At 38.1% G+C, this 12,090-nt stretch overlaps 1 protein-coding gene across 10 annotated transcripts in view; it reads right to left on the bottom strand.

The window, feature by feature from the left end:
- DNAH9 (dynein axonemal heavy chain 9) overlaps positions 1-12,090 on the bottom strand; it is a 313,704-nt gene that overhangs the window by 1,672 nt on the left and 299,942 nt on the right. The gene's annotated exons all lie outside the window — the stretch shown is intronic.

Genomic DNA, 12,090 nt, shown 5'->3' with positions numbered 1-12,090 from the left:
CTATATGCCCCCAAATCAAGGATTTCCGTCAGAAATCAAGCTATTAGATACATAGTCAACTTTAAGGGACCCTCTTCCAACTGCTAGATGAAATTTGTAAGGAAGAGTTTACATTGAAAACCATCTTTAAATTAAACTTTGTATCTTTAGTTATGTCAAGGATCTCTAGCAATTTCTTGAAGACTCCATCTCTATTGCAGTGGTTTCTGCACAGGACTTAGGGTACCCGACAAGGCTCATGTTATGGACTGAATGTTTGTGTCCCCCCACCCCACCCAAATTCCTATGTAGAAATCCTAACCCCCAATGTGATGGTATCAGGAGGTGGGACTTCTGGGAGGTGATTAGCTCATAAGACGGAGTCCTCGTGAATGGGATTAGTGCCCTTATAAAAGAGACCCCAGAGAGCTCCCTTGCCCCTTCTGTCTTGTGAGGAGACAGTAAGAAGTCTGCTGTCTATTAATCAGGAATTGAGCTCTTGCCAGACACCAAATCTGCCAGTGCCTTGATCTTGACTTCCAACTTCCAAAACTGTGAGAAATAAGTTTCTGTTGTTTATGAGCCACCCAGTCTAAGGTATTCTGTTATAGCAGCCTGAATGGATTAAGACAGCTTGGCTCACCTGTTAAGTGCAGACTGCTAAAATGTCAGAGAGCCTCCTTGGGGCCTGGAGGTACCTTGCCTGTGGGATGGGAGACTGGACTGTGTAATTCTAGGTCCAGCTCTTTCTCTTGACTCTTGAAACTGCTGAAAAGCATTCAGCATACCTCCCTTAAAGATGAACATATTTCAGGTCCTGAATGACAGCTAGAAACTAACACTCTGACCCCCAATTTGTAGGAAATAGACTAATAACTTCTTTATGGACTTCCCAGAGAGAATGTAGTTATTACATATACATTTTCTATACCATAGACTCTAGTGACTGGGCTATTTTAAGATACCATAATATTTTAAAAGCCAAACATCTCTCATCAGACCAGTGCCAGATATGCCAGGCTGAATGAGTACAGCCTGAATTATGGATTTTTTTCTTGCAGTAAATGGACTTTATTACAGGGATAGAAAATGGATTTCATTCTGTGTGTCTGCTCAGCTGCATTGACATGGCTGACCAGAGCAGTGTGTTGTGAAGGATTCTGAGGCCACCTTAAGGTTCAACGGGAAGTCTAGATGGCCTGTATCCGCCAACAAAGTTTATCACTTTCAGCTACACCCCAATTAGGTGAACAAAAGTTTCTTCTGGTAGATTTCCTTAAGGGTCTGCTGAAATGAATACTATTACTGGGTTAAAATAGAAAAAATTGCTCTATTTGGACTCTCCACTTCAGTGAAGACTTCTAAAAAGAGGCTATAAAATACTACTTGTATATTTGAGCCAAAATCAAGCTTCTGAGACAATATGGTTTTCCTCATGCCTGCAGTTATGTGATAATTCATTATTATGTACAATTTATAACATGTAATAATGAAGTTTCCCTAAATATAGCTGATTATTTAATAAGATAACATTAAGCATTAAGATTAAATTTAGTGCAAAGGAAAAAATGATCAAAGATGATCAAATCTTTTCTTTTATGACACTCCATCTGTGTAAATTTTTCTTGCCTTATTGCACTGTCTAGGACCTTCATTACAATGATGAATAAAAGTGATAACGGTAGACATCCTTGCTTTGTTTCTAAACTTAGAGGGAAAACATTGTCTTTCACCATTAAATATGATGTTAAGGTTTTCTTAGATGTCCTTTATTAGGTTAAGGAAAGTCCTTTTAATTCTTCTTTTTCTGATATTTTAAAATCAAAGATTTGGTGTTAAATTTTTTCAAATGCTTTTTTCCCATTTACAAAGATGATCATGTGGCTTTTGTATTTAGTACATTAATACAGTGAACTTTATTGATTGATTTTTGAATGTTAAAACCAACCTTGCATTCCTGAGATGAGCCCTGTGTGACCACAATGTATTATCCTTTTCCTATATTGTATGATTTGACTTACTAACGTCTTACTAAGGATTTTTGCATCTGTGTTTATGAGGCATATTTGTCTCTCATTTTCTTGTAATGTTTTTGGGTTTAGTAACGAGTTAATTCTGGCTTCATAAAATTTGTTGGGAAGTTTTCTCTCTGCTTTCTATTTAAATTAAACTTTTTATTTTGAGATAATTGTAGACACACATGCAGTTGTAAGAAATAATATAGACGAGTCTTGTGTGTCGTGTATCCAGTTTCCCCCAATGGTAACATTTTATAAAACTATAGTACAATGTGACAAACAGGATACTGACATTGGTACAGTCGAGATACAAAGCATTTCTACCACCACAACATGCCTTGGGTTGCCCTTTTATAGCTACACCCACTTCTCTCTTGTCCCCACCTTTTCCATAACCCCTGGTAAACACCGATCTATTCTCCATTTGTATAAGCTTGTCATTTCAGGAATATTATATAAATGGAATCATTTATAAAACCTTTAATCTTTTGGGATTGGCTCTTCAATTAGCATAATTCTCTGAGCATTCATCCAGGTTTTTACATGTGCCAAATTGTTCATTACTTTTTATTGCTGAGTAGTATCCTATGATATGTATGATAGAAGGAATAATAACCTCTCCAAAGATGTCTACATCCTAATCCTTAGAGCCTGTGAATATGTCACCTTACATGGCAAAAGGGACTTTGCAGATGTGATTAAGTTAAGGAGTTTAAAGTGGGGAGATTATCTTGGATTATCAAGGTTGGCCTAATTTAATCACAGAGATCCTTATACGTCGTGCACCTCATAACAACGTTTTAGTCAATGATGGACCACATATACAACAGTGGACCCATAAGATTAGTACCATCTAGCCTAGGTGTGTAGTAGGCTAGACCATGTAAGTTTATGTAAGTACACTCCACCATGTTTGCACAATGACACAATCGCCTAAGGATGAATTTCTCAAAACATATCCCCATCGTTAATCAATACATGACTGTAGGAAGGAAGCAGGTAGGAAGGTGAGAGTCAGATTGGAAGATGCTCCACTGCTGGCTTTAAAGATGGGTAAAGGAGCCATTGGTCAAGGAACGTAGCAGCCTCTAGAAACTGGGAGAAGGAAGCGAATGGATCCTTCTGTAGAGCCTGCAGAATAAACACAGTTCTGCCCAAATCTTGATTTTAGCTAAATGAGACCCGTCTCAGACTTATGACCTCCAAAACCGTAACATATAAATTATTTTAAGCCGCTAAGTTTGTAGTAACTTATTACAGCAGCGACAGGCAGCCAATACAATATGGATGCACACGGTTTTGTTCAACCCTTCATCCACTGAAGGACATCTGGGTTGTTTCCAGGTTTTGGCCATTATGAATGAAGCTGCTATAAACATTTATGTACAGATTTTTGTGTGAACGTAAGTTTTCTTTTCTCTGGGATAAATGCCCACACATATAATTGCTAGTTTGTGTGGTAGTTACATGTTTGGTTTTTAAGGAAAGTGCCAAACTGGTTTTCAAAGTGACTGTCCCATTTTGCATTCTCACCAGCAATGTCTGAGTGGTCCATTTTATTCACATCTTTGTCAGCACTTGAAGCTATCATTGTTTTTTGTTTTAGTCATTCTGGTAGGTGTGTAGTAATATCTCGTAATTTTAATTTGCATTTCCCTAATAGTTAATGAAGATGAATTTATTTTCATATGCTACTTTTTCACCTGTCTATTCTCTTTGGTGCAATGTCTTAATATCTTTTGCCTATTTTATAATTGGATTTTTTTCCCCATTGAATTTCAGGAGTTAGTTATATATTTTAGATATTAGTCTTTTTTCAGATATGTGGATTGCAAATATTTTTATCTAGTCTAAAGCTTGTCTTCATTCTCTTAAAAGGGTTTTTTGTAGAGCAAAGGTTTTCAATTTTAATGGAGTCCATTTTATCAGTTTTTCCTTTTATGGCTTGTGTTTTTGGTGTCAAGTCTAAGAACTATTTTCCTACCCCTAGAGCTTGAAGATTTTCTCCTGTTTTTTTTTTTCCTAGAAGCTTTATAGTTTTAAGTTTTATACTTAAGTCCCCAATTCATTTTGGGTTAATTTTTTATAAGGTGTGAGACTTAGCTTGAGGTTAGTATTTTTGCCTGTTATACCAAATTACTCTAGCACTGTTTGTCGAAAAGACTCTCTTTTCTCCATTGACTTGCTTTTACACCTTTGTCAAAAATCATTTGGGCTATTTGGGAGGGTCTATTTCCAGCTTCTTTATTCTGTTTTGTGTATCTGTCCATCCACCATTACCACACGGTCTGGATTACTGTAGCTATATAACAAGTTTTGAAATTAAGTAACTGTTTCCTCCCACTTTATTCTTCTTTTTCAAAATTGGTTTTTCATTATTCTAGTTCCTTTGCTTTTCCACATAAATTTTAGAATAATCTTCTCTATATCTACAAAAGCTTCTTGCTGGGATTTTGATTGGAATTGCATTAAACCTGTATATCGATTTGAGTAGAATTGACATGTGTACTATGTTGAGTCTTCTAATCCATGAATACAGTATACCTCTACATTTATTTATATTTTGTTTTTCTTTTGGTGAGGAAGATTGGCCCTGAGCTAACATCTGTTGCCAGTCTTCTCTTTTTTTTTTTTTTTTTACCAAAGCCCCAGTACATAGTTGCATATCCTAGTTGTAAGTCACTCTAGTTCCTCTGTGTGGGACGCCAACACAACATGCTTTGATGAGCAGTGTATAGTTCTGCGCCCAGGATCTGAACTGGTGAACCCCAGGCTGCTGAAGCAGAATGTGCGAACTTAACCACTTGGCCATGAGGCTGACCCCTATTTATATATTCCTTAATTTCTTTTGTCAGTGTTTCATAGTTTTCAGGATACAAGTCCTGTACATGTTTTATTAGATTTGCACCTAAGTATTTCAATTTTTTGAGCAGTTATAAATGGTACTACATTTTTAATTTTGGTGTCCATGTTTTCATCGCTTGTACATAGAAATATGATTAATTTTTGTGTGTTTATCTTGTATTCCGATACCTTCCTGAATTCGCTTATTCGTTCTAGTATTTTTGTAGAGTCTTGCAATTTCCTATGTAGACAATCATGTGATCTTCAAAGAGGGACAGTTTTATTTCTTACTTTCCAACCTGGATGCTGTTTCTTTCTTTCTTTCTTTCTTTCTTTTTTGGCCTTATTGCACTGGCTACAACTTCCAGCACTATGTTGAATAAGACTGGTGAGAGCAGAGGGCCGGCCTGGTGGCGCAGCGGTTAAGTTCGCACGTTCTGCTTCTCAGCAGCCTGGGGTTCCCCAGTTCGGATCCCGGGTGCGGACATGGCACCGCTTGGCAAAAGCCATGCTGTAGTAGGCGTCCCACATATAAAGTAGAGGAAGATGGGCACGGATGTTAGCTCAGGGCCTGTCTTGCTCAGCAAAAAGAGGAGGATTGGTAGTATGGCAGTAGTTAGCTCAGGGCTAATCTTCCTCAAAAAAGAAAAGAGTGGTGAGAGCAGACATCTTGCCTTGTTCTTGATCTTAGGGGAGAGCATGCAATCTTTCACCATTAAGTATCATGTTAAATATAACGTTATAGGTTTTTGTAGATGCTTATTATCAAGTTGAGGATGTCCCCCTCTATTCCTGTTTTTCTGAGAGTTTTATCATGAACGAGTGTTGAATGTTTCAAATGATTTTTCTGTATCAGTTGATATGATCATGTGATCTTTCTTCTTTAGTCGGTTAATATGGTGGATTATATTGACTGGTTTTTGAATATGGAACTAGTTTTGTATCTTAGTCATTTGGCCATGGTAAATAATCCTTTTTATATATTGCTGAATTCCATTTGCTAATCATTTGTTAAGGATTTTTGCATTTATATTTATGAGCAACATTGGTCTGTAGTTTTAATTTTTTTGTACTATCTTTGTCTGGTTTTGATATCAGGGTAGCTTGGGTAGTTTCACAAAATGAACTGGGAAGTGTTCATTCCTCTTCTATTTTCTGGAATACATTGTATAAAATTGTTGTTAATTTGTCTTTAAATGTTTAGTAGAATTCCCCAGTAAAATTTTCTGAGCATGGAGATTTCTTCTTTTGGAAATTTTAAACTACAAATCCAATGTCCCTAATAGTTACAGGCCTATTCAAATGTTCTTTTCACATTGTGGTATTGTGGTAGTTTGTGTTTTTAAAGGAATTGGTCCATTTCATCTAAGTTGTCAAATTTATGTGTGTAGAACTGTTTCACGACATCCTTTGGATGTCTGCAGCATCTGAAGCGATATCCCCTGTTTCATTGCTGATATTGGTAATTCATGTCTTTTTGCTTCTTTGTTTCTTTGTCAGTGTTGCTAGAGATTTGTTAATTTTATTGATATTTTCAAAGAGCTAGCTCTTTGTTTCATTGATTTTCTCAATTGTTTTTCCATTTTCAATTTCATTGCTTTCTGCTCTTATGTTTATTATTTCTTTCCTTCTCCTTGCTTTCGGTTTATTTTGCTCTTCTCTTATAGGTTCTTGAAATGGGAGCTTAGGTTGTGAAAGTGAGACTTTCCTCTTTTCTAATGTATGCATTTAAGCATAAATTTCTCTCTCAGCACTGCTTTAGCTGTGTTAGATATTTTATTTTCATTTGGTTCAAAGTATTTTCTATTTCCCTTAGACTTCCCCTTTGACCTGTGGATTATACAGAAGTGTGTTTTTTGTTACCAAATGTTTGGAGACTTTTCTGTTAACTTTCTGATCTGATTTCTACTTTGATTCCATTGTGGTTATAGAACAAACTCTGTATAATTTCAATTCTTTTCAACTTGTTGAGGTTGGTTTCATGGCCCAGGATATGCTCTATCTTGGTATATGTTTCAGGACACTTAGAAAGAAGGTGTATTCGGCTCTTTTTGAGTGGATTAAATAAATCCTGTTGGTTGATGGTGTAGTTGACTTCTATATTCTTCTTGATTTTTTGTCTAGTTACGCTCTCAATTGTTGAGAGAAGGGTGTTGAAGTCTCCAACTGTAATTGAGAATTTGTCTGTTCTCCTTTCAGTTCTATCAGTTTTTACTTCACCTATTTTTGCAGCTCTGTTGTTCGGTGCATACACATTGAGGACCACCATGTCTCCTGGTGGACTGACTTTTTTCTCACTGCGTAACACCCCTCTCTGTCTCTGGTAATTTTCTTTGCTCTTAAGTTAACTGTGTCTGATATTAATATAGCCATTCCTGCTTTCTTTCTTTTGAATTATATTTTCATGATATATCTTTTTATATATATATATATTTTTAAAGATTTTATTTTTTCCTTTTTCTCCCCAAAGCCCCCCGGTACATAGTTGTATATTCTTCGTTGTGGGTCCTTCTAGTTGTGGCATGTGGGATGCTGCCTCAGCGTGGTTTGATGAGCAGTGTCATGTCCGCGCCCAGGATTCGAACCAACGAAACACTGGGCCACCTGCAGCGGAGCGCGCAAACTTAACCACTCGGCCACGGGGCCAGCCCCGATCTTTTTATATTTTTACATTCATCTTGTCTATACTGTTATATTTGGAGTGAGTTTCTTGAAGACAGCATATAGTTGGCTCATGTTTTTTAAACTATTTTGCCAATCTGTCTCTTTTAATTGGCATATTAGACCATTTAGATTTAATGTAATTATTGTATATATAAGGGCTTAAATCTGCCATTTTATTTTTTGTTTTCTGTTTTTAATTTTTGTTTTCTTTTTCCTGGCTTCCTGTGGATTATTTGAATGTATGTAGAATTTTGGTTTTATTTATCTAGAGTATTTTGGGGTATATCTCCTTTTATAGGTTTTATAGTGGTAGCTCTAGATATTACACTATATATACATAATTTATCATAGTCTACTATGTTGGCATTTCTCCAGTGAAGTGATGTGTAGAAACCTTACCTCTCTTCACACCCCTTTTCCTTCCCCCATTTACAATATAATTGTCTTAAATATTTCCTCTACATGCATTTAGCACCACATCAAATAGTGTTATAAATTTTGCTTCAACTGTCAAACAGGATTTAGAAAATTCAAGAGGAGAAGGAAAGCACATTGTGTTTACTCATATTTTCACTTACTGTGTTCTTTCTTCCTTTCTGATTTTCCAAAATCCTTCTTTTATCATTTCCTTTCTGTTTAGAGAAGTTCCTTTAACATTCTTTTAGGGTTGGTATGGTGGTGACAAACCTCTTATGATTGTCCTTCATTTGAAAATGTCTTGATTTCCCCTTCATTCCTAACAACATTTTCTCTGGATATAGGACCCCACTCTGTGTGATACCTCACGACAGGGAGACAGCATGAGAAAGTTGCATATGGATTTCTGCTGACTCCACCTGTGACTTGTTCCCCTATAATACGGCTGTATGTGTATTCTTACCATATCACTGTAACAAATCTCAGCCCTGTGTACAACTATATGCTGAGACCCATGAATCCTTCTACCAAATCTTCAAATGTGGGGGTGAGCTGGGGACAGGATCCCTGATACAATAGCACCTTGATAGGCTTGCTTTTTTTTTTTTTAATCCAATCTGACAATTCTAATCAGCACTTTGGGCACTTAGACCATTTCTATTTAATCTAATTACCAATATGGCAGAATTTAAATCTACCATTTATTCACTTATTTTAGTGGTTGCTCTAGGGCGGGGCTGGCAAACGTCTTTTTCTGTAAAGTGTCAAATAGTAAATACCATGAGCTTTGCAGGCCACGTGATCTCTGTTGCAGCTACTCAGCTCTGCAATGGTAGCAGCAAAGCAGCCGTGGACAACACGTAAATTGATGGTTGTGGCTGTGTTTCAGTAAATGTTTCCTTACAAAAGCAGCTTGTGTGCTGGATTTTGTCTGCAGGCAAATAGTCTGCTGAACCCTATTCTAGGATTTACAATATATATCTTTAACTTATCACAGTCTACCTTCAAATATTATACCACATTTCCTATAGGATAGGAATTGTGTACAATACGCTTCCATTTCTCCCCTCTCACTTTTCATGTGATTTTTGTCGTACATTTTAGATCTACATATTTTATAAAGCTCACTGTACTTATTATTTTTGTTTTAAAAAGTCAATTATTTTTTAAGATTTTTAAATGAGAGAAAATGTCTTTTACATGACTCATACTTACCATTTATGAAGACTATCATTTCTTGCTGTAGATTCAAATTTCTATATGGTATCATTTTCCTTCTTGCTGAAGAAATTCCTTTTCATTTCTTGTACTTTAGGCCTACTGGATAGGAATTCTCTCAGCTGAATATGAATTCTCTCAGTTGTCTGAAAATATCTTTAATTTTTTGAAACTTTGCTGGTCAAAGAATTCTAAGTTTATAGTTTTTACTTTTGATACTTTTCTTTTAGTACTTTAATGGTATCTCTCCACGTCTTCCAGCTTGCGTAGCTCCCCACAAGAAGTCTGCCGTCATTCTTTTCTTTGGTTCTTTGTATATCACCCCTCCTACCCCGCCTCCACCCCCTCACTGCTGTTTTATCCTTGGGTTTCAGCAACTTCCTTATGAGGTATCTTCACGTAGTTTTCCTTAGGCTTATTCTGCATGGGGCTTGTTGAGCTTCTTGTGCCTATGGGTTTATAGTTCTCATCAAATTTGCAAAGTTGTGGCCCTTATTTCTTCAAATATTTTTTTCTGTCCTCCCCCCAACCCCATCCCCCTGGGCCTCCAGTTACACATATGTTAGACCACTTGATATTATCCCACAGGTCACTGATGTGCTGTCTCCTTTTTTCATTAGTTTTTCTTTTCCCCTCATTTTGGATAGTTTCTAGGATTGTGATGTTTTCATGATTACTGATCTTTCCTTCTGCGGTGCTCAATCAGCTATAAAACCTCCAAAGTTAATTTTTCATTCAGATATTGTATTTTTAATCTCTGTAAGGTCCACTGGGGTCTTTTTTATATCTTCCATTTCCACTTCATCATGGCCTTATTTTCTTCTATCTTCTTAACTTATAATAATTATCTTAACATCTTTTTCTGCTAATTCCATCCCCCCTGCCATTTCTGGCTGCACTGCAGTTGGTCAGCTTTTCTCCTCACTGTGACTCGTATATTCCTGCTTCTTTACATCCCTGTAATTTGTTTAGTTTATGTCAGACACTGTGAATTTTATATCACTGAGTGCTAGATTTCATTGTATTCTTTAAATAGTGCTGGAATTTATTTTTGCCTGCAGTTATGTTACCTGAAATCAGTGGATCTGTTGGAGGCTTGCCTTTCAGCTTTATTGGGAGCTGGGGGGAGTCCAGACCAGCCTTCAGTCTGAGTCTAGGTCCAGTTTTTCCCACTACTAAGTTGATACCCTTCTGAGACTTCTCCCTGATTCTTCCTGTTTTTTTAATCTCTTTCTGCTCTGGCTAGTGGGAACAAAATAACTCTTCCCAGCTCTACGTGAACTCTGAGATTACTTTCTCTGCTCCTTTCCGGTGGTTCTTTCCCAGCTCGGGTAGTTTCTTCTCACTCATGTGCAGAGCAGTAGCCAGACAATGTCTCAGGGGGAGGGCTCTGCACATCTCGGGCGCTCCTCTGGGCAGCTCTCTGCCATAGGTGCTCTGCCCTGCAGACTCCAGCTGCCTTGGCTCTGTGTATCCTCAATTCAGCAGAACTTTGGGGCTTCTTCCTGAACTGTAGCCTGGAAACTGCCTCCACATAGCAAGTTTGTGGAGTGGAGGTCTCACCTTTCTTATTTCCTTTTGTTCAAGTATCACAGTCCTGTGCTGCCTATTGTCCAATATCTGAAAACTGATGTTTTTCACATATCGCCTGATTTTCTAATTGTTTAGGGTCAATCTGGTTTGTTGGTCATAAGCAACAAAACCTCGTAAGTCGTATTTTTCAGAGGTTGCTATCACAGTTGTAAAATTTCCCTTTGTTATCAGTGCCTGTCTCTGTTTGGACCAAATAAAGAACTCTAAATGTGGAAAAAGAATTATTCAAAGACTTAAATAATCTAAGTCAGTGACTTTTTAATAGACGGATCATAGTGTATGTGTGTATAATTTCCCAAATCCCCGATTTATAAAAGCAAGCCCATTGAATTCTTCAGGGGTGACACAGTATTTGCAGAGGTGAAGAGATTACTTTAAACAGAAAGACACATACTGAGGAGGGAGGGGGGAGCTGAGCTCTGGCCCCCCTTCCTCCCTCCCTGCAGCAGCTTTGCGCTCAGACTCACAGCAAACACAGAGAGGACTTTTCTAGTTTTGGGGTTTTTTTCCCCCAGAACTGTTCAACAATTACAAGAGTGCCTGCTTGAGGAGTTTATAGTTTAACTGAGGAAGCAGGGTTTGTATTTGTGGCAGGCTCGAGGGATGACTTAAGAGCAGTTACAAAGAAATGCATGTGTATATGCATATTAATCCAGGACCCATACTGTACTCCACTCTGTACTGGAGAGGTGCAGAAGGATAAAATGACCACAGCTGGGGGCATTGGTCAGGGAGAGGCTTATAAATCAGGCACATTTACAGCTGTGTTTTTAAGATGGAAAGAGCCGTACAGAGGCAAGGAGGCTGAGCTGCCGAGACAGAGTGGAGAGCCTGCATCGTGCAGAGAAGGCGGTGGCTGAAGCACAGTGGCTTCTAGGGAGGCAGGAGGTTGGGGAGCCCCAGACCAGGGGTTCTCAGCACTTCTTTTCTAACAAACATGATGGATTTTGCCATAAACAGGACACAATCCCAATACTCAGCAGCTCTGACACTGCGTCACTTCGCCCATTCATGAGAGAATCTGAGTCAGGTGAGAAGTGATAAAGAAGGCACAGCATGGCAAAGGCACGGACATAACATGTTGGTGCCCACAAAGCCTGGGCAGAACCAAAAGCGTGTGCGTTGGTGGAACCACTGGGCCCATATTGGTCAGACTGATACAGCAACTTCTATACGGGAGGCAGTGCAGACTGAGAAAGACCCTGCCATGGACTGAATTGTGTCTCACCAGAGTTTGTACGTTGAAGCCCTAACCAGTGTGCCAGTGTTGAAGGTTGGGACTTTAAGGAGGTAATTAACCCTGCAGTTTCCACATACAGATGCTTTAGGCCTAGCATGTTAGTGTCTGATAGGACAC

Source organism: Equus przewalskii, chromosome 10 (genome assembly GCF_037783145.1).
Source record: "Equus przewalskii isolate Varuska chromosome 10, EquPr2, whole genome shotgun sequence".
In the NCBI taxonomy this organism is placed as follows: domain Eukaryota; kingdom Metazoa; phylum Chordata; class Mammalia; order Perissodactyla; family Equidae; genus Equus; species Equus przewalskii.
This window is presented reverse-complemented; position numbering and strand designations above follow the sequence as displayed.